At 33.8% G+C, this 20,647-nt stretch overlaps 1 long non-coding RNA gene across 1 annotated transcript; it reads right to left on the reverse strand.

Annotated features, from left to right (window-relative positions):
- Window positions 1–3,774: 3,774 nt before the first annotated feature.
- On the reverse strand, window positions 3,775–14,841 carry LOC127861295 (uncharacterized). Its single transcript, XR_008040156.1, has 10 exons — window positions 14,511–14,841; window positions 13,510–13,672; window positions 13,168–13,295; window positions 10,827–10,947; window positions 10,455–10,564; window positions 9,903–10,109; window positions 9,495–9,596; window positions 9,159–9,251; window positions 8,052–8,145; window positions 3,775–7,642 (listed from the first exon to the last, which is right to left on the reverse strand). It is a non-coding gene; the product is annotated as an uncharacterized LOC127861295 (long non-coding RNA).
- Between the last annotated feature and the right edge of the window lie 5,806 nt (window positions 14,842–20,647).

Consider the following 20,647-nt stretch of genomic DNA (forward strand, 5'->3'; position numbering starts at 1 on the left):
TCGCTGGTTCCATTTAATCATGTAAAGGTTGCACTCACAGGATGTGCAATATGATCATATTAACTGACGTCATCATTCTTTCGTGAACTGAAAGCTGAAGATATATCGAAGTCGCTGCTAGCTGTTTGCAAAAATATAGTCGCGTGTAACCATGGTGCACTGTATCATAGTCACCAGGGCTTGTGTTGTGTAGTCATATTCACCACAGGCATCTTTCACATGTTAGATGTCCTTTATTGAATTGTTATTACCGGTCTCAGCATTGGCGTCATTTGGTTCATATGCTGTGTTATAATGATCGGTATTGTCTTAAACTGCTTGAACGCATTTCTATAAAGTTATCAATATTAACACTGTGATCATTGGGAACCTCACGAGATCGCCTGTCTGGAAATGCAAGTGCATTGTTTTCGTTCATGTTCAAACTGCATTGCATCGTTCCTCTGGAAATATGTGCATCAAAGTATATTATGATAGAATAGCTGATGCCTGTTATTATATAAAAACACACACAATTACAAGTGCTTTTTATGTCAGTTGCCTGTGCGAACTGAAGTGTTTTATCATCTTTCCGCAAATAGGCATAGGTTTAACATCGGTGTGTTGTGTTGCTACCTAAAAAGAAACAATAAAAATAAATGATTGATCTCCCAATGTGTTACATTATTATCGACATTTGGCAGTATGCACATCGTCGGTCGTGAAAATATAAATATTATAATAATATTACAATTTGTGTCGGTGCATTACCTGTGTGGAAAAATGAAGGTTCATATATTCATTGTAACTTGCATATATGTATAAATTATATATAATATTATGTTTGTACTCTGCAATGTTAATACATACACATTAACTTGCTACTTGTATCGTTCAGTTCTTGTGTTGGCACAATAGCAATACAATAATATTTATAATGCATTTGATGAAAACTGTGAATATCCTTTCAAAAAATAATTGACTATTAAAGGAATTCATTAAGCATATACCTTTTGCTGATGGATATAATAAGGTAGGTCCTTAAATAACTCCTGTCCAGTAGAACTGCTTATCAGGTTCAGTACATTTTGCTTTAATAATACTGATAACAGACGATGGAAACATTCCTTTCTCCAAGCACTGTTTATTGCCTTCCAACCATTCGTTTGAAGATGCATCGACGGCAGTTGCTTTGTTAAACTTATCTGAAATGCATGGTTAAAATTTAAGAATTGCTTATTGGTAAAAACAATTTTTTAGTCACACCTTTCAAACAAATTATTTGCACTTTTGAAGACAACGTTATTGTTGTGCATGAAATACTTATCACATTTCAATGACAATATTTAGGCAGTTTTTATTCTGTGTCATCCGCATATTTTCGGGTTGTTCTGGTAGGTTATTCTTTTATAATGAAATTAATTCACAGTTTCTTTGCCATGTTTCTTAAATTGCTCATGCATTAACAAACGTATTATCGGGAAGGACCGATCATTTTAATTGATATTAGTGTAATAAATTAAGTAAATAAACAATGATTTCTTAAAATGTTCTTATTTGAATTCATAACCACGGTACATTTTGTTTATGTTCGACCTGAACTATGTTCTTTGCTGCACAGCATTTTCAGAGCAGATGTTTGATGGCATGAACTCCATTGAAATGGTAGATAGTAATACGTCAGGCAGTCTCCGGCTTCTGCACTCGAGTTGATGAGAGAACTGTTAACTGCGTGTAGTAAATATGCTTAATGCGTTGTCGCAATGTTCGTACCATGTAACTAATTACTGTGCAACTACATTTGACAACGATTCGAGTAATAAACTGGACAAATTTAGATTTCACATAAGTGTATATCTGTATGTTTTTTGTCATCCGTACTATTTTACAAAAAAGAGTATGATGATTTTCTTTTGAACAATTAAAACGAAATCATTGTAATAAAAATATTAGTTTATCTGAATTGAATTTTTTACGTAGATATGAAAGTTTAGTACATCGTGAAACTTACATTCCTTTCTAAGATAAAATATTGATATCGACTGTATGAATCGAATAACTGAAACCACAAGGTCAAGAGATATAAATATAGGATCTGGCACGAATTGTCAGCAATTTTGTAAGTAAGCGAGCTTACTAACGAATTACCTGGACGAGCAATTATAAAACACTTGCAAATATCTTGAGTCACATGATTTTGCGGTTGTTACGATCCTGAAGCTCGCGCATACTTAATGAGGAAGTAAACGCCATCACAAATATCGTTGTAACACGGCCGATGACGCATGTATCCTAGTTAAGATTTAGATACAGATTAACCAACGAGTTAACATTTGCCAAATGTATTTTTAAAATACTTAGATAGTATAATGTTAGCTATGGTTTAACAGCCGTGTTTGAGCAAGCAAGACCGATTTATCATTTTCTAATACGTTATCATGAAACCAAATTAATGCAAATACGGGAAATCCTACACGTTTCAAACATAATGTTGCAAATTTGCCGTACATGCATTCATATAAAATAACGGTGAAAATCTGTTCAAATACTACTGAATTGCAAATTAATGTTTTTTATATACAATTTCATTATAATGTAATGCCTTTAGTACGCTTGTTCGAGCATTTGTACTCGAAACTTTACTTTTCCTGCTGCTACGTATTGAGCCAGATAGTTTGTCATGGTCGTCTGTTTGGCAAGATAACCAACTTAACACACTAATGTCTCATTGCATTACCATAGCCGCAAGGGTTGTCTGTCTTAAAGGGACCTTTTAACGTTTCGGTAAATTGACAAAATTAAAATAAAATGTTTCCGATTCGCACATTTTTGTTGTAGTTATGATATTTGTGAGGAAACAGTAATACTGAACATTTACAATGCTTCAAAATATCCATTATAGGGATCTTTTGACGATTTAAAAAACCCTAAAATTATAAAGCGTTGCAACGCGAAAATATTGAATAATTTGGAGAGTTATGTTGTTGCCGGTATATTTGGTGACACTACGGGGATATAAAGTATGAAATAAATCGCTCATTGTATGAGCACGGATGGTCAATTGGTCTAAGCTGTGGACATATACTGCAGGGTTCATTGGTTAGAGCCAAGTTGAGAGTTACTTTTTTCTTTAATTCTATTCTTGTTTTTACTGGAGCTTTTCAGATCCAATGTTTACATTTATCGATATAAAGCATTTACTAACAAACTGCAATACATGCCAAAATCTGTGTTTAAATATGTTATACAGACGATCTTGTGTGTTGCATATTGTATTACGACAATGCGAGTCATAGAGTATAGTTTAACTATACTTAGTCTATAATAAACATGATCAGGTGTGTCAGCATTGTGAGGAACTGCACAATAACTGCATTCGAAATCTTGTTTATCTGGGTTTTTTTCCAGAAGTTCCTTTTACAGCATTGTTGTTGACTTCTGTGAACCAGCAAATGGAATGTTTCTGGTGATTGACACAGTTGGTGGTTGTTTGCAAAAATTTAATGGAAAATTAGTTTAATTACGTAGGGTTCACAAATCTAATTTAGAAAAGATTCGTAACAATTTTGGTCAGCTGTACATCGGCAAATATACCATTGTTTGTTCTTTTGTTATTCCTTTTTTTAAATATAAAATGGTACAAATCAGAATATATTATATATTTTATTATTTCCTTGCATTTTTGAATGGGTATAGATAGCAATCATATTTGGGAAAATGTGCAAAAATATACATTGTATTCGTATATTTTGGTCGAACACCAATGCTTATGTGCAACAAACAACATATTTAAACAGATGCATCATATGATGAACATATATCTTGTGGAATTAAAAGATGGAAACATATTTTCTGTGCATGACATAGCACGCTGTATTATCAATGATGTTCTGTATCGTGATAGAATATACACTACTGATATTGTTAATTTGTAAATCAAATAGCCATACTTTTATAACGATTACAATTAAAAAATACACAAACATATACATGAAATGTTATAAACAAATGAAATCATTTTATTCATTTCTTTTATGTATGTTTTTTTATTGTATTTATAATTGTTTTGTTAAATGTCCATTAGGCCAAAATTAGTTCTTTGTCTCAAACAAACAGGAAAAGTAGTTCAAAGTAACTTTCTATGGTTCACTTTTTAAGGTTATTGTATTCCAATTTTAGTAAAAGACATACAGAAATGTTTCAAATATTTAAATAACATGATTTCTTTAGTTAATTTTAATCAATTTATAATAAATTAAGCGAATGATCAAATGCATAAAACGATCCTTAACTTGATTATTAGGAGGGCAAATATTCTTTAGAAAAATAGATTGAACACTCAACCTGGGATAGGAAAAGATGTTTAGGTTCGGCGCAAATACTTGAGTCGAAAGGGTTAGCGGAAACAGACAATTTTTAACCCCTTACTTAATACGTAAATTGTGTTGGTACTTTATTGATTAAGCGTTTTTCAAATGCAATATATCTTACACATGCGCACTTTCGGTCATGATCTCTTCTATATTTAGGTAGTTTTTCTTTCATAAATGTGCTTTTAGTTTCGTTTAAAGACACATGTAAACGGTAGGTCAACTAGATTATTATAAATTTCTGGATTTGTCACCTGTAACTACAATAACGTTGACATTTATATAATGAAACCCTTTATTAATGTTCATAGTTTCAGATTGCATTTTGTCAATATGTTGGTCAATATATACCCTTGTTTTTTACATTGTATTATAAGCTGTTGAACGAAGTCGGAAGCGCGGTCCTTTGAGAGCATATTATCCATCATTTCAGTGCAGTATACATGTTATATATTTCCATAAATAATTCAAAACAATAGCGCGGTTGCTTATTACAACATTCAAAAAACGGTCGGAATAGAAATGTATAACTAATAGTTATGTGTGGTGACACAATTTCAGGAGGGCTATCTCGAAAACAAACACGTTTTCATTTTAACTTTCAATTTATTTTAGAAAAGTCTTACCATCATCTTATATCTAAATCTGTGATTTTTATGTCGTATGGATTTAAGGCCTTGTTCAGTGATTTTGAATGTTTATGTCATTAAATGTGTATAGTTACAAATATACACACAAAAAAACAATACACCTCAACTGAAACAGAAGGATAGAAAACTAATTTACCATGCGGTCCTTTATTTTCGACAAGGAACCAATAGCCGAATTGGGAGACACAAAGAAATACACTTGACAAGACGGCTTAGTACACACATAAAATGACCACAACTGGGTAAAGGCCATGGACAGATTTGGAGATATTGTGGGGGTAATTGAGGCATTAACGGTTTTATGGAGCTCCAAATCACATACATATTCCAAATGTATTGACTTAAAAGGAAACTTAACACAATAAACAACCCGGACAACATGAATAACGTGAAATCGATAAATATTGATGAGACTAAAACATTGTGTAATTAATTATAATCGCAAATAATATAAAGTTAACATGATTGCCTTTACTTTGTTCGGTAAAAAAATCTAACGCGCTACTTTTGGTCATTTTAGGTTATTAAAATAAACAGCTAATTTTAAACGCCATGTTAAAAATACACGTATTATCTTAATAAACATCTTTAAACAGAGTTACAATTGCCTTAGTATTTTACCGACTTCGTTTGATGATTTTCTCTAAATGAACCTTCTTTTCAAACATGGGTCTAAGTAAATCATGGTATTTTTGTTATTCTGGAATCCATACATTGTTTTGATTCTGTTACACATTTTAAGATAAAAGCCATTTTTACAAACGATGAATAAGTCCATTTTGTTCCGGTGTTTATACAGAAATCAAACTTCTTTTTAAAATGGAAGTAAGACAAGTAAATTTAATATGAACCAAACAACTGGGCGGCCGGATTTTGTCTCAGTAATATGTGTATCGATATCAATGACTATAGACTATAACTATTGAAACTACTTGTAAAGATGTGCAATGCGTTTAGAGTTGTTAGACTGAATTAAAGCAGTGTACGTTGGCGCTATTTGACGAGGAACCAATATTTCCAAATAAAACATACCGTAGAACGGGTATAATAGTTCTCTATGAAGTGTTTGTATACGCCTGTTTAAGTAATCAGTTAAAATTGGTATAATGGCATTCCTAAAAACACATGTGTACAGAACGTACCGTCTGACAAAAATTTATGATTAATGAACTTAACAGAAGCTATACAAATAAATAGAGTGTCGCATGCATATATACCGATCCCTTTTTAAAAAGACATTATTTGAAACGGAGTGTAATCAGGTCCATATTATACGTCAAAGTCTTGATTAATTTTTATTCAAGTAGTTTCAGTCATGATATTACGATCAACATTATTAATTTGTATTAAATTGATTTGCGATGACTCATTAGAACAACAAAAAATTGTATTGATAGAAATTTACGGCAGGTTATGTTTATACACAGATATATACAAGCATGACTAATGCATACGTGCAATGTCTTTTTGCATTCATATAGTGAATTATTGTGTGTATGAATAATTACTAGTAAAATTTAGTTTTCAAATACCGCAAACATATAACAACTCACATTAAATGAACATATGGCTAACATATTCCATATCCCGTATAACCCCATACTACTGGGAAATGTACAATGATAATGCAATTGCTCTAAATTGCGATTCAAAATACTATTATAAATAGTATGCAAATCTAGTCTTACCTTCGTCAAAAATATTAATTACAACCACATTGGGAAATAAACTATTTCTCCATAGAAAGTAAGTGTGCTGAGTTGCCTTAGAAATGTTTGAACATCGTTGAATTCGAGTGGCGGTTTGCATAATTGTACTTTCTGGGAACAGAATTGATTAATTTTTCAATCTTACACCATTTACATGCATGATAAAATAAAATGTTTATGGATACACACCGAAAAAGTTGGAAGAGAAATACGGTGATATCTTACATCACCAACCTGTTAAAATGTACGTGTTTATAAGTCCTGAGTAACATGAAGAACCCGTGTTCGTTTATAAATTTGTAAGAGGCGGACATATCTCTGATGTCGCTCATGACTGTCATCACGCTTGTCCAATTCTGCGACAGAGCCTCTTGCATGCGCCGCGAACTTCACTGCTGAGCTATAATTGTCATCGCTTGACGAGAGAGCAGTAGCATGCCCCATGCCACCCACATGGTCATAGTCGTCGTTTCCAAGAGGACTTATCGCCTTAAAAGTTGCAGTCGTATCGTAATCGTTTTTAGCCGTGATGTTATTAATCTGACATGATCCCTAAACATGTTCCTAGCTTCCCTGGCGGTCAAGCTTCAGTTTATTGTATATATTGTCATTGGTAATATCACGAGATTTTGCGGCCTCGTCAGTGGTGCAATCATAATCACTACAGTCGACTTTGAAGTTTCCCTGCGGTTCCGCCGCCTGTTCATCAATAGAATGGTAAATGTTCTCATCAGTAATGTCTTTCTCAAGATCCCCTGATCTGTTGAAATGATCGATCACTTACTCGGTTTGTTTTTCAAGTACAAAGTAGTTATGGTTAGCCACAGATTTATCGACTCCTGCTACATTTGACGCTGCATTTGGCAACATGTCGTCATGCTTATCATCCGTCCTATCGCGTGTTTTATTTTTCGCACAGTAGGAAATAATTCCTCTGAAAATAGTTGATAACAACATTCAGTATAAAAACGGATGAACATACAAATAATCTACAAAAACAGTATACGTAGGAAATAAATTAGGAAAATGCTTTTAAGAAGGTACTTTTATAAAATAAATGATGCATTTTAAAGATATGTAATACATGTATAATCATGCAAACACCTATTTTGAAAATGTCACCTTTAAATTGAAACTTGTTAATCCGATATTTTCTACACGTAACACAATAAGTTATCACCTTACATAATGACATTTATTATTAAAACATTATATGATACAATATGCCATAAAACATCTTCAAAAACAAAAGAATTATATTTTCCTTATTTGTAGCTTAGCCTTGTTGGTCAAATTTTCCCTTTTTCATATCGTCATTTGTGTTTCAAGTAACAATTATTTACCGTCTTCGAAGCATGACTACTGCAAAACCTATCCCTTCTACAACCAGTACCCCAGCTAACACACCGATGCCTGCTACTAAGGCTGGTGACTTATCTGAAGAGCAAAATTATAAGAAGTATAAGAGTAAGTGTACACATACCCCAAACGTAAGCGTTATTTATGAACGAAAAAACGTATTAAGTAAGGATTGTATCTTTCCAAAACACCTTTTCTAAAGTAACAATATAACCTACATTTTGATCAAATTCAATTCCTAAATTCACCGACTATGTGAATACGCGTATTCATCAAGAGCATTAACTTCAGGCATGCCAGGTCTGGTATTTAATTGGTTGTTTTGAACCGTATATTCTATGAATCTTATGTAAATAATAATATTTGGTCATCCAGTATGCGTACACACGATCAAGTTATGTACATTTACCTAATATGTACCAGATCTAAACATTTAATTTACTGATATATTCAGTAAAAGGTTTCTGATAAAAAACGCCTTCGATCAAATTATGTTCACCCTGTTTTCGTTGGCAATTGGAAAATAACTTTAATAACTTGCAGTAATATCGTATTTTACGATAATTTAAAAATAATGTGTCAACGGTTATTATAACAAAAATTACGAGTATATATAAACACAACAATTATAAATCCTTCAGTAGTCGCTTCTTCTTCTGTATAACTGGTTTGATTTGGTATTTCGGTTGAAGTAGTCATGAACGATGATCGGTTTACTACTTAAAATTATTAAACAAATATACATACGTCATACAGTACAAATAAACATTTAACACAACGAGGACAGGCGCTTATATTCTATGAATCTTATGTAAATAATAATATTTGGTCATCCACTATACGTACACACGATTAAGGTATGTACATTTACCTAGTTTGTACCAGATTTAAACGATACTGATATATTCATTTAAAGGTTTCTTATAAAATCGCCTTTGATCAAAGCATGTGGATCCTGTTTTCGTTGGCAATTGGAAAATAACCTTTAATAAGTTGCCGTAATATCGCATTTTACGTTAATTTAAAAGCAATGTGTCAACGGTTATTATAACAAAAATTACGATTATATATAAACACAACAATTATCAAACCTTTAGATTTGGTGGTAGTTGCTTCTCCTTCCGTATAACTGGTTTGATTTGGTATTTCGGTTGAAGTAGGTATGAACGATGATCGGTTCACTACTTAAAATTATGAAACAAATATACATACGTCATACAGTACAAATAAACATTTAACACAACGAGGACAGTCGCTTATGGTTGGATAGATGTTAGTTGTAAATATAATTGAGGACTTATATCGGACGTATTCAACATGTTTTATATTAATGATTGGTAAAATATGTATCATCAGTTATTAAATTGTTGGGAAGTGTGTCGTGAAATTTATTAATCGAGTTCACCTTCTTGAAGAAGAAATGATACCTGAAAAACACAGTGCCTGTTTGGCTTCAGTTTTTGCAAATTTAAGCCTCCTTTCATTTCCTTTTAAAAACGCATATTGCGCCCCCGAATATTGTTTTGGTCCTGAAATATATTTATTTGGAATGTTTTTTCAATGGTATCAAATGTTTGTATATGGAAAGGAAATCGTCATCAGTAATAGAGAATTGTTTTATATTTTCAAAGTCAAACACGTGCATGTATGCCTTTATATGCCATAAAGGTATGAGTTTGGAGGTAATGTTATAGCTAGTTGATGTGTAAATTTGACCACGGAACATTTTGATAATAAAAAGGAATGCATTAACAGTTTGAACTTTGAAGTCCCTCGTTTGATATTACTTTTAAACATAAAACAGCACTAATGTTATTGTAAAGGTAACAACATACCTAATGTGCGCATGCCTGCCTTATTAATCAAGGTGTCTCCTCTAAATATCCCTGTCCAGGTTTCGTGCTGTGTTTGACCTTCATTTAAGCTAGATGCTTCAATACTTGAGATGGAAGCTGGAGACATGTTTTTCTCTAAGCAAATTACATTTCCTTCTATCCAAGTTTTGCTCCAATTCGGAAGAACATGTGCTCTTGCTGAAGGATCTGTTAAATTATATAAGGAAATGATACTATTAATTGAATGACAAATAACACAAACTGACTAATGACAAAAGCACAACAAATATGTCTTCTTTAAGTGCAGGACGACTTAAGTATTATCCAGCAGTTAAATTATCGCTTCGTTATACAATATTTTGAAAGTTTATATTGTTGTTATTCGATTCGTTTATAAAACAGTAATTATTGGATAACTTAATTGGTATTACCGTGCACGTGTTTATGCTATAGTGTGTTTTGTACAAAAACAGTCTACATTGAAAATTATAATAACTGATTATTGAAAACAAGTAAACTATGATTATCGGTTGAGGTGTTGCAACATATTACTTTATGATTGTTAACGCTGGTACATGGTTTCCACTTGAAGGCTGGGTACTTATATGTAAGACAATCGCTGATGTTTTCTGCACCACTATTGAACACCGTCGAGTTGTTTACTGTGTTTACAAATGTGATAAGTATGCATTGGAATTATACACATACTGAGCGAAATATAAAGCAGTCAATCAGTTTTTTTCTTGATATGTTTCTTTTGTTTCGTAGGTTACATTAATATTTGAGTCTTTTGTAGATGAGAACAGTTAAAATATATTTTACCAGCATACTATAAATCCGCAAATTTTACTTTCAAAAATACGACATGTTCAACTCTTCAAGTATTACTGAATGTATTATAATGTGTAGTGTATGTGTACTTACCACTGATTTGAGTAAACATTGCATAAGCGTCTTTTTCACAAAGATTCTTTTTGTCATTGTCGAAATGTCTAAGTGGGATTTCATGTAAAGATGTATTGACACAAATACAGTCCATTGGCGACTGAAGATACACACATTTTGAGATGTATGCATTGCTTACAGAATACAGCCAACGTGTTAATGTAACGTGTAAATGCGTCTAGAAGAAATCTTAACATGAAAGACATGTTAATATGCATGGAATCGCAACAAATAACATATTTAAAACTTACATGATTTTAAAATAGATGATTAAATCATTACCAAATCGCACATTTTAATAATTAAATAATGAAAATCACTTGCACAATGCATAACAAAAGATATTAGTAGATATGAAAGTGTTATACATTTTAGACATCTTTGAAGTAAGACAATGGTTAAGACCTAAATAAGCATAATAAGCTTAGCATATGTTAATTCACAAAATGATTACATTTTACTGAAATAAATATCGTATATGTAAGTTACAATATAAGATCAGATACCTTATTTAAAGATCATTTTAGCCTTCAAACTATTTTTAAAGGCACCTATTCGACGGGATCAATAAACCCTTCTTGAAAAAAACACGTCGCTTTTAGATGAGTAAACACGTACATACATGAGTTTATTGTGCATAGAATAGTTTACGTATACATATTTAAGTAAACGTGTACATACGTATGCTATACAATGATGAGTATACGTATACAGTCGAAACTGACCTAACGGCCACCTGAATTTACCGGTCACCTGCAGACAGCGGTCAGTCTGGAATCCCCCCGACGAAAAACACTCTATATTACACCTGAATTTAACGGCCACCTGTCCATAACGGCCAACGGCCACTATATTCAACTCCGAAATTCATGTTTGAACTGAAATCAACGGTCAAGCGTCAATCGTCTCGAGTCGCGAAAATTAAAAACACTGCACATCATTTGTCCGTCTATTTTGCGGTTAAAGCGTTTGATAGCGGTAATTGCCGTTGATATTATAAAAGCGGCCCGCTGCGAGTAAACAAATAATAAGGTGTTGAGAAGGTTTGTTTTCCCGGGATAATTGTGAGGGTTTCTTCAACAAAAAATATGTCAGAGTTTTTGACACGTTTAAAGTAATAATCGCTAATTAAATGACCGCTAATTAGTACATTTTACTTACAATATTGAGTATCGATTTTAAAGTAAAATTTTCGGATCATTCTTTAAAAGAGCTTTCTAGCGTTCACAACACTTTAAAAAGCAATCGAAAAAATAAATCACGGAATAACAATGAGTGGTGAACGTAAGTTCCTCACATTAGAGGAGCGAGTCAAGTGTTTGAAACTGTTTGAATATGGAAAAAGTTCGCGTGTAATAGCAAGTGAGCTCTGTGTTGGACGTACGCAAGTGCAGAGTGTGCTTAAGCATAAGCGAGAAATTATGTAGGAGTATGAATCGAATGCAAATGTGAGTTTGAAGCGTTGTATTTTGTATGAGGTTGTTGAATTAAAATTGCTTTTTGTGTGATGTTTGCGTACGAATAATTTTTGACAAACTGTTTGCGTCTTTTTTTATTAGATCGGTACAATATCACCGTACTATCGATTTATGAATGCGAATCCGCTTTTTAGACTTGTACAGACGTGACGTCAACGGCACGTGACAAGTTTTATTTATTGAATGATCAAGATGAATGAGTAAACAATTATACTAGCGTTGATAAAGTCATTGCTTTAGTTTAATAACAATATGAGATTAAACCAATCTATAATATATTATTCTGTATTTTTCAATGTACGTAAATTCTGTTATTATGCTTAGTTTACGGCAATGAGCATTTGTTTAACACCGTATGCAAACGACTGGGTGGGGTAACGACGTAGCAATACTACCGACTGACAAACAATCTTAAAATTGTGATCCGAATTCAACGGTCACCCGTGGACAACGGTCACTTTGACTGACCGCTGAATTCAGGTTTGAATGTACATACATTAGTATACGTGTTTACTGATACGTGTACGTAAATGAGCATATGTTTGTATAGATGCGTATGCGTATAAGCAAAAAAAAGACGGATTGTTAAAACAAAATCACATACACATATTTTATTTTTGCTTTCTACAGACACTCGATATACCATTATAGTTTTCGCGATCACATGTCATATTAATTATCAAAAATCCATTAAACTGCGTAACATTTAATTTATAGTTGCTCGTTGAAGATGTCTACTGATTATTTAAATTGTCCGGTTGATTGTGTGTTTATGGCCTAAATTTATATACCATTTATATTTTAGTGCCCGCCCAGTAAGTCAGATGCAAATAAACACTCACTGCAGGGTTTAATATATCTTCGCCATTTTTCGCCTTTATTCCAAATGTTTTTGCATGCCCGCACTGGTTCTGGCAGTAGCCAATCTTTGCTACACTGTACGTTTCAGTAATTTGAACGTGTGCACAACCTGCGATAAATATGACGTTGAACATGCAATAATTATACTAATATATATATCATATATATTTTAATGTTTGTCGGAAACGTTAATTTGAATATAACACAATTTCTAGATACGACAGTACTCGTTGTAACCCAGTGTTCACACATGTTAAAATGAATACACACACAATTCAGCTTTAATAAATAGCTCAGTATTTTATTCGATTCAAAACTATTACCTTGAAATAAATATGGAACTTTCTCTGAAACGTATCCTATCCAAGATTCCATATTGTTTGATAAAACATCAATCTCTTCAGCAACCTCAAAATGTGCATTCTTGTAAGTTAGCCTTGGTTCCGCAAGATCGAACGATGAAAGAAGCCATGGTGTATTGTTCAGCTAAAATCCAAATGAAATCATTATAATTAAATGTAATGGTCCTAGTGTTTATGACTCATCCTTAACAATAATACTAATATAAATAAATTTAAAACTAGTTATAAATGAATATGCATGCTTATTCTTAAACTTTATTTGTTTCGCTTGGTTTAGATTTCGATGATCGTGTAGGAATATGCAAGAACTTGGAAACAAACGTTTAATTTGGTTTCTAACAATATCAAAACATTATAACAGCTGTTGTAACTTCCTTTGTTCGGATATGTACGGATATTGTTTGAACCCCAAATTTGAACATTAAATATTGTGGTAATACTTATAAATAATAACGACTGTATGAATTACAGCATATATAAGAAATAGAAAACCTCACTCAGTGAACACGGACAATTTCGCTTCTTGATACAAAATGCATTTTTATTGTGAAGCTTTTCACATATTGAGATACATTTCAAATAAACATTAATGCTTATTTTACAGACAACATGTTGCAAAACATTGATCCCAAATATAGCATTTATTTTTTTGTATGTTTAAAGATGTGATTATTAATGAAAACCACACACTCGTGACCTGCCAAACGAATCGTATATATAAAACAATCTTTGCGTTGCAAAACTTGCATAAATGTTACAAATAACTAACATTCTAGCGGGCACTTTCAGATGCGCACGCATCTAGTCAGCGGTCGCTATTCTGAATAGCGCCCGCTGACTAGAAGCGCGCGCATCTTTACCGAGTTATTTTTAAACTAACGGACCTGTGTAGTGTATATACGCAGAGAAGAAACAAATTTATGTGAGATATAACATTGTTTAATGAAATATTACATATTTACCTTTAGTCGACTGTTTAAACAATAGGAACAATCCAAGTAGTCCTTGCCACCTCATTTTATTTCTCCTTGTTGTGGTGCAGAACACTAACACGTACATACATGAAACAAGGAAGAAAATATACAATGTTTGAAGTGTAAGCGTTTCCGATTTTCTAAGTAGCGTGTTCGTCCACGAAACTATTAACTATTAACTTAACTTCATTGACGCACTTAACCATTGAAGCCCCCGACAAATTAATGCTTTGGAATGCGCATCAATTATAAACGTTATATAAAACAATAACCATAATACACGCTATAGTCACTAAATTTAATTTCTAGCCTTGCGATTTCAAACAGGGAAACACAAAATCGCTAATGGATCAAACTTAAATATTTATTGACTCGTATTGTGTGATTAAGACACGGAAAAGTCTATTAAACTGTTGTGGGCTAAGTGCGGAATATTCTGATACTTGAATTTGTACTTGAAATATAATTCAACTAAATAATACAGATAAATACACTTGCGTTATGAAATCAGATATGCATGTTATTAAACGATGATAATAACTCTTCGTGAATTTAACATGTGAGACATCAAGTATCATTCATTAATAAATATGTACCACATATCTATAAATGAAGTATACCATTGACATGTGAATCATAGCTTTTATAAGAAGATATCACGTTTTGAAGATAGATGTTTAAATGGTTTCGGATATAAAACAGGACATACGTATAAACATGTAATGTAAAAACAATTATCTGATAATTGGAAAGATAATCATACTTAACAGGCACTTTTCCAGTATTTTATAAAATTGTAAACTTCGCCCGTGCATTCACAAATATCATCCCTTTTGCTTGTCTATATCCAAAACAAATACATTAATTGTAAAGTGTACACTATAAATGAAACTTGTAATTTCGTTATCACAATGATCACGCAACATATATATTTAACACTATGATATGCAGGTCGACATAAAGCTCTCGAAAAGAAATCAGCACGAAGCAATTACAATCATTCAATGGATTCAATATAAGTGCACATCAAATTCATATTTTGTTTACACTTTACTATTGAAACCATTAACATAACTGTCAATCTGCATTATGATGCAATATAAAAGAGGGTGAACTATTGGAATAAAAGTGTAACTATGATTTGATTCAGCAGTTTTATTTTATTGTATGATCTACATTCCAATGTGTATTTTGTCTTGAAGGTATATATATCTCCCTATTTAACTCTCATTCTAAATAGTCATAGATACCATCAGTAGCAGCCGAAGCCATCATCATCATCATCATCATCACGGTCATAATATTCGCAAGCTTTTTATCATGTTGTATAGGGCGGCAGAGCAAATCAGATGAACACTTACTATTTCAAAGCGGTTCGTCTTCAAATGTACCAGTCATTAGTAGGTTTCAAGTGCATTACATCCGTTCAGACTGGAATGCGTTAAGTATTTCTTTGTTCCGAAATAAAGCAATACAAAGTAAATAAGTCGAGGACATATATCAAAACGAAGTGAATACATGTGCTCTTTAAATGTAGATTGACGTTCACTTTAACATTAATGTCGGAATTAGACAATTGAGCATGTTCTCAAAGTCCGTGAAACAAAAACATAGGCCCAGAAGAAATGAGGACACTGATAAATAACAAACAATGCCCATGCTTCAGTTTCATGCAAATTCATTGACAGTTTTAGGTTATTCTTTAATCAACACATTAATAATAATGCTGTCCCATGCTGGTTCGAAGACAGGGAGACAAATAACTATTGATGTAAGAAAACGCTGCAGCAAATTACCTTATTCCTGATGAAATTTGTTTATACAATTGCATCACTCAAATTATATTCTCGTGTTTATGCGCAACACCAAACTTGCACAGACATAACAGACGTACAGACGGACGGATACTTGTTCGTTTCATAGTTGAACAACTTAGTAAAACCATTAACATGTACTCTTAAGTCTAATTATGTTAATCTTGTTATTAAACCTAGGCAATTTAAAATGATCATTGCTCTGATCCAGGCAAAACTTTGCAAGGATGAACATGCATTAAGTCCGACTATAAATTTACCTACTATGCTATACACATCACAAAATACGTTAAATATATGGGACTTTTGTTACGTTTTCATACAAGTTTAACAATATTGGTAAACATTTCCCTTTAAGCACTCTTATTGACATGATTGCTTTTGGTAAGGAATACCAAAATATTAACGTCTTTGAAATGTTGTAATTACCGTGTCTTCGTGAGTCATACTTTATTAAAGGGTATGGCAACGATACAAAAAAATGTTTATTCCCTTCTGGTTTTCCACCACAACTACTACTTAAAATAACAGTAACCATCATCATCATAGTCAGCATCATTATCTTTATCATTACCGTAGTCGTCACCATCATCGTCAACATCATCATTTTTGCACGTTCATAAGCAAAGAAAGGACGCTCTTGACTTAACTAAAATTGCCGAGGAGTTCGTTGCTCGACGAGAAAGGCGCAGCTGTGTATTTGGAAAATTTTAAAGGTGTTACAGCACATTATCAAATTAACACACTATTCTCAAAATATTTTCCGTAGTTTATCGCATGTGCAAATATTATGGAGCCTGGTGCGGCGACGTGTATCTTAGTAATATCGTGCACTTTTGCACAAAAACTCCCAGATGTCACGATTAATCGTTTATGTTTAAACAAATTTCCCGGGAGGTCGCATGTACCCAGACCACCCTAGTAGCTTCGAGCCTTCGGCGCTCGCAGGCCTCCGGCACTTAAAGCCCGACCACTTTGAAAAGTCCGACGACGGCCCTGCAAACAATTTATGTGGGAATAGAACAAAACAGATGTTTTTGTTAATATTCTTTATTTCTTTTTTTTCTAATGTATTCCATGTATATTCCGTACAAGAGGACGTTATTATTTCGTTGTTTTCTAAATTATTCCATGTAAATTCTGTTTGTATTAAGAGTCCTTACAAGTAGACGTTATTAAATGTTTTGAGGTTATTTTTATAATAATAATTCAAATTAATTTCTTTAAAAATTGATTTCTTTTATTTGAAGTAGCGAATACATGTCTCCGGTAGATTAAGGTTGAAATCTCGTATAAATCATTAGATACAAGCAGACGACAATAAACCCTGCGTGAAATCGATTTCAGTAGTGACTGCCTGACGTCACTAATACGGTGTTTCACAATGTCGGGTAGAATTAGAAGCGTGCGAAGACGGCTGGGGCAAGCCGTAGCGAAACAGACAGAGAGGGACGGGGGATGCGGGCGGCAGTTGATCCGGCCCCGGCGAAGGAACAAAGGGCCAGATGGCGTAGAAGGAATGCGGCGGAAACGGCCCCGGTACCAAAGCCGGCATCAGCTCCTGTTCCTGGACCACAGCCAGAGGCAGGCAACCGCAGCAGCGCCACCTGCAAAACGTAAACGCTCAGACGATAACGCCGCAAATGGTGAGGTTGTTGATTTCTGTGATATTTTTCGCACAGCCGAGTAATGCAAACGAAATTTTATCTACGTCAAGTCTGTCTAGAATGGATAACATCCAATGAATTTATATATTGCCTAGACAGACTTATGCTGATTTATCCATTTACGTGTCTGCGTCGCTTACACAGCGACATGTATTTGTTGTGGCGAATATTTTAATCTTGCATTCTTGCTTAAAACCGCCCGAGTTGATATTTCTCACAACAATTCAGTTATCTCAACTGACCAGAATTGATCAGTATTCGTCAGACACATTCTAAAGCTTAACTCTTCCATTATAACCGGTCCTATTTACTACCGATTATACTGTATTTCTTACTCGGGATCTTTTGGATATATTAGGATATCTTGATGGTTTGATTATAATAATTCAAAACCAATGATCTTGCCAAGGCAGTTCAATTTTATTTCTGTAAAGCGAGACAGAAAGTACGGTTTGCGTGAAGCTTAAATACTGATAATAGGGGTGTGATTTCGATCGTGATAGGTTTGCTATCTCCGGACTTCCCGTAAGACAGTTTTCCACAGAAGTGCTCACTGGTATTTATCGGTTTCTACTTTTTTAGTAAGTTCATAGGTGTATGTTTCTGGTGAATCAGTGACCAATTAACTGGTTATAATTGATTTGTATAATTTTTCGGTGCTGAATAAGTGACCTGCGATCAGTTTGCGTACTGTTTTTTCACCCTGATTTATACTCATGGAACTGGGGATATGTGTTTTGTTGAACCGAATTCTCTTTTAATTCTAGGTCTTTAACCTCAACCGAAATTCTATATCTTGGACGTGATCGGAACCATTAAAAGTATAAATAGGTAACTATATAATGATGTACGTACGTCCGGGGGAGAAAAACATAGCATTTTGTTGTCACCTATTACGTAGTGCTCGTATGTGTGAGGATGGCAGGAATGCTTTCAAAATTATTTTCGGGATAGTATCGGGTGTTCTAGTACTCGCTCGATGGCACGGCGTGCTTTGGCGTACCTGGAATAGCTCTTTTTGGCTTGAAAACCTACGTTACGGTGTATCGAGGATTTATTTGGCCGGTTTCGGTGGCCTTAGCGATTGCGCATGTATGTTATGTTGCACGGTACGGCGTACCGAAAATTTAGTTGGCCGGTTGCGGTGGCCTTAGCGATTGCGCATGTATAAAATGTTGCACGGTACGGCGTACCGATAATTTATTTGGCCGGTTGCGGTAGCCTTAGCGATTGCGCTTGTATAGTATTTATTTCCGAACCAGCAAGGTGTTCTTTGAGATAAAAATTGCATACATTTGCGAAATAGCATAGAATGATGCGCACTGTCTGTTGGCGATTATTGCATAAACGAGAAGCTAAATCAATAGTGCAACTGGGGTTGTGGCTATCTTTAGGGCAGTACTTCCTGTCGCCTCCTCGACATGGCTCAGTTATAGTGCTAGTCTAAAGCTGAGGTTTATTTACTCTAGTGCTAGTCGGGTGTAAATTATATTCCGCCATTCAACCATTTAATACCATTTATATTCTGTATTGTTCCTCTCATATGTTTACTATTGTTCAAATATAGAATATATAATGTGTTATCGTAAGGTATCATAGTAAAACATTATAATAAATATGTAACTGACAAAGCTGGCTTTTCTTGTAATTATTTATCAGCCCTTGTTCTTGTTAATAAATTCACGTAGATCAAGTGGATGTCGCCAAAGGATCAGGGATCAATTTGATAAGTAGGCTACTGTAACCAAACGTTCATGACATAGACAAAAGGTAAAGAACGGAAGGACGGTTACACTTTGTAATCCGAATAACTCTAACCGGATGAATGAATCGAATCTTGTTTAACGAATGGGGGTACTGAGCTGCTTTCTGAAATAATGTAGTAAGATGCACTTTATTTTCTCTTTACGCGTTACGTTCAGAGCGGCCCTATTTTTAAGTCCCAGTGGATTAGTGTTAAAATTTAAGAGTACATTCCTGTTAAGCTTGCAGACATTTATAATAAATATAGCCGCATTAAGTGTTTAGGCGAGTTATGGATGATATCTGATTGATGATTGATCATATAAATGACATTGCTTTTGTATAAAAGCCCGGGAGGTAACATTCTCCGTTTAAACTTGAAACTTAAAAACAAACATAAGCATTATTATTATCTAAATTTATTAAGGAATCGTCATTCCCAATATAATCGAAATCTCAAAGGATGCATGTAACGCACTTACACGTCAGTAAAGCTTTCAAACTATAACTTTTACAAATACATGTATACACAATTATTGAATAACAAAGCGCTTAGGTTAGGATGTGCCAAATGTACGCTCTCCGTTGCACAAAAAGCCCGTAAATGTAGACACACATGTCATACATATCCAATTTAAACTATTTTAAGATTAAGCCAGGGGCGATTCCAACTGACATCTGCATCGCTTAAAAGGCGTCTCAAATCCAATAATAAACCACTGTGACTGCCGTACATGCGACATATTCGAGCAATACTTACAATATGTGACAGAATAAGACTCTCACCAGGTCTGAATCAAATTGCTGGGTATCCGTGCTTCCTGATAACTCTGTCAAATAAATGGCTAACCTTTTGCAGTGTGTTCCTCATAAGAGGGTATTTTGATATGGTAATCTGTAT

Source organism: Dreissena polymorpha, chromosome 15, assembly GCF_020536995.1.
Source record: "Dreissena polymorpha isolate Duluth1 chromosome 15, UMN_Dpol_1.0, whole genome shotgun sequence".
Taxonomy (NCBI): domain Eukaryota; kingdom Metazoa; phylum Mollusca; class Bivalvia; order Myida; family Dreissenidae; genus Dreissena; species Dreissena polymorpha.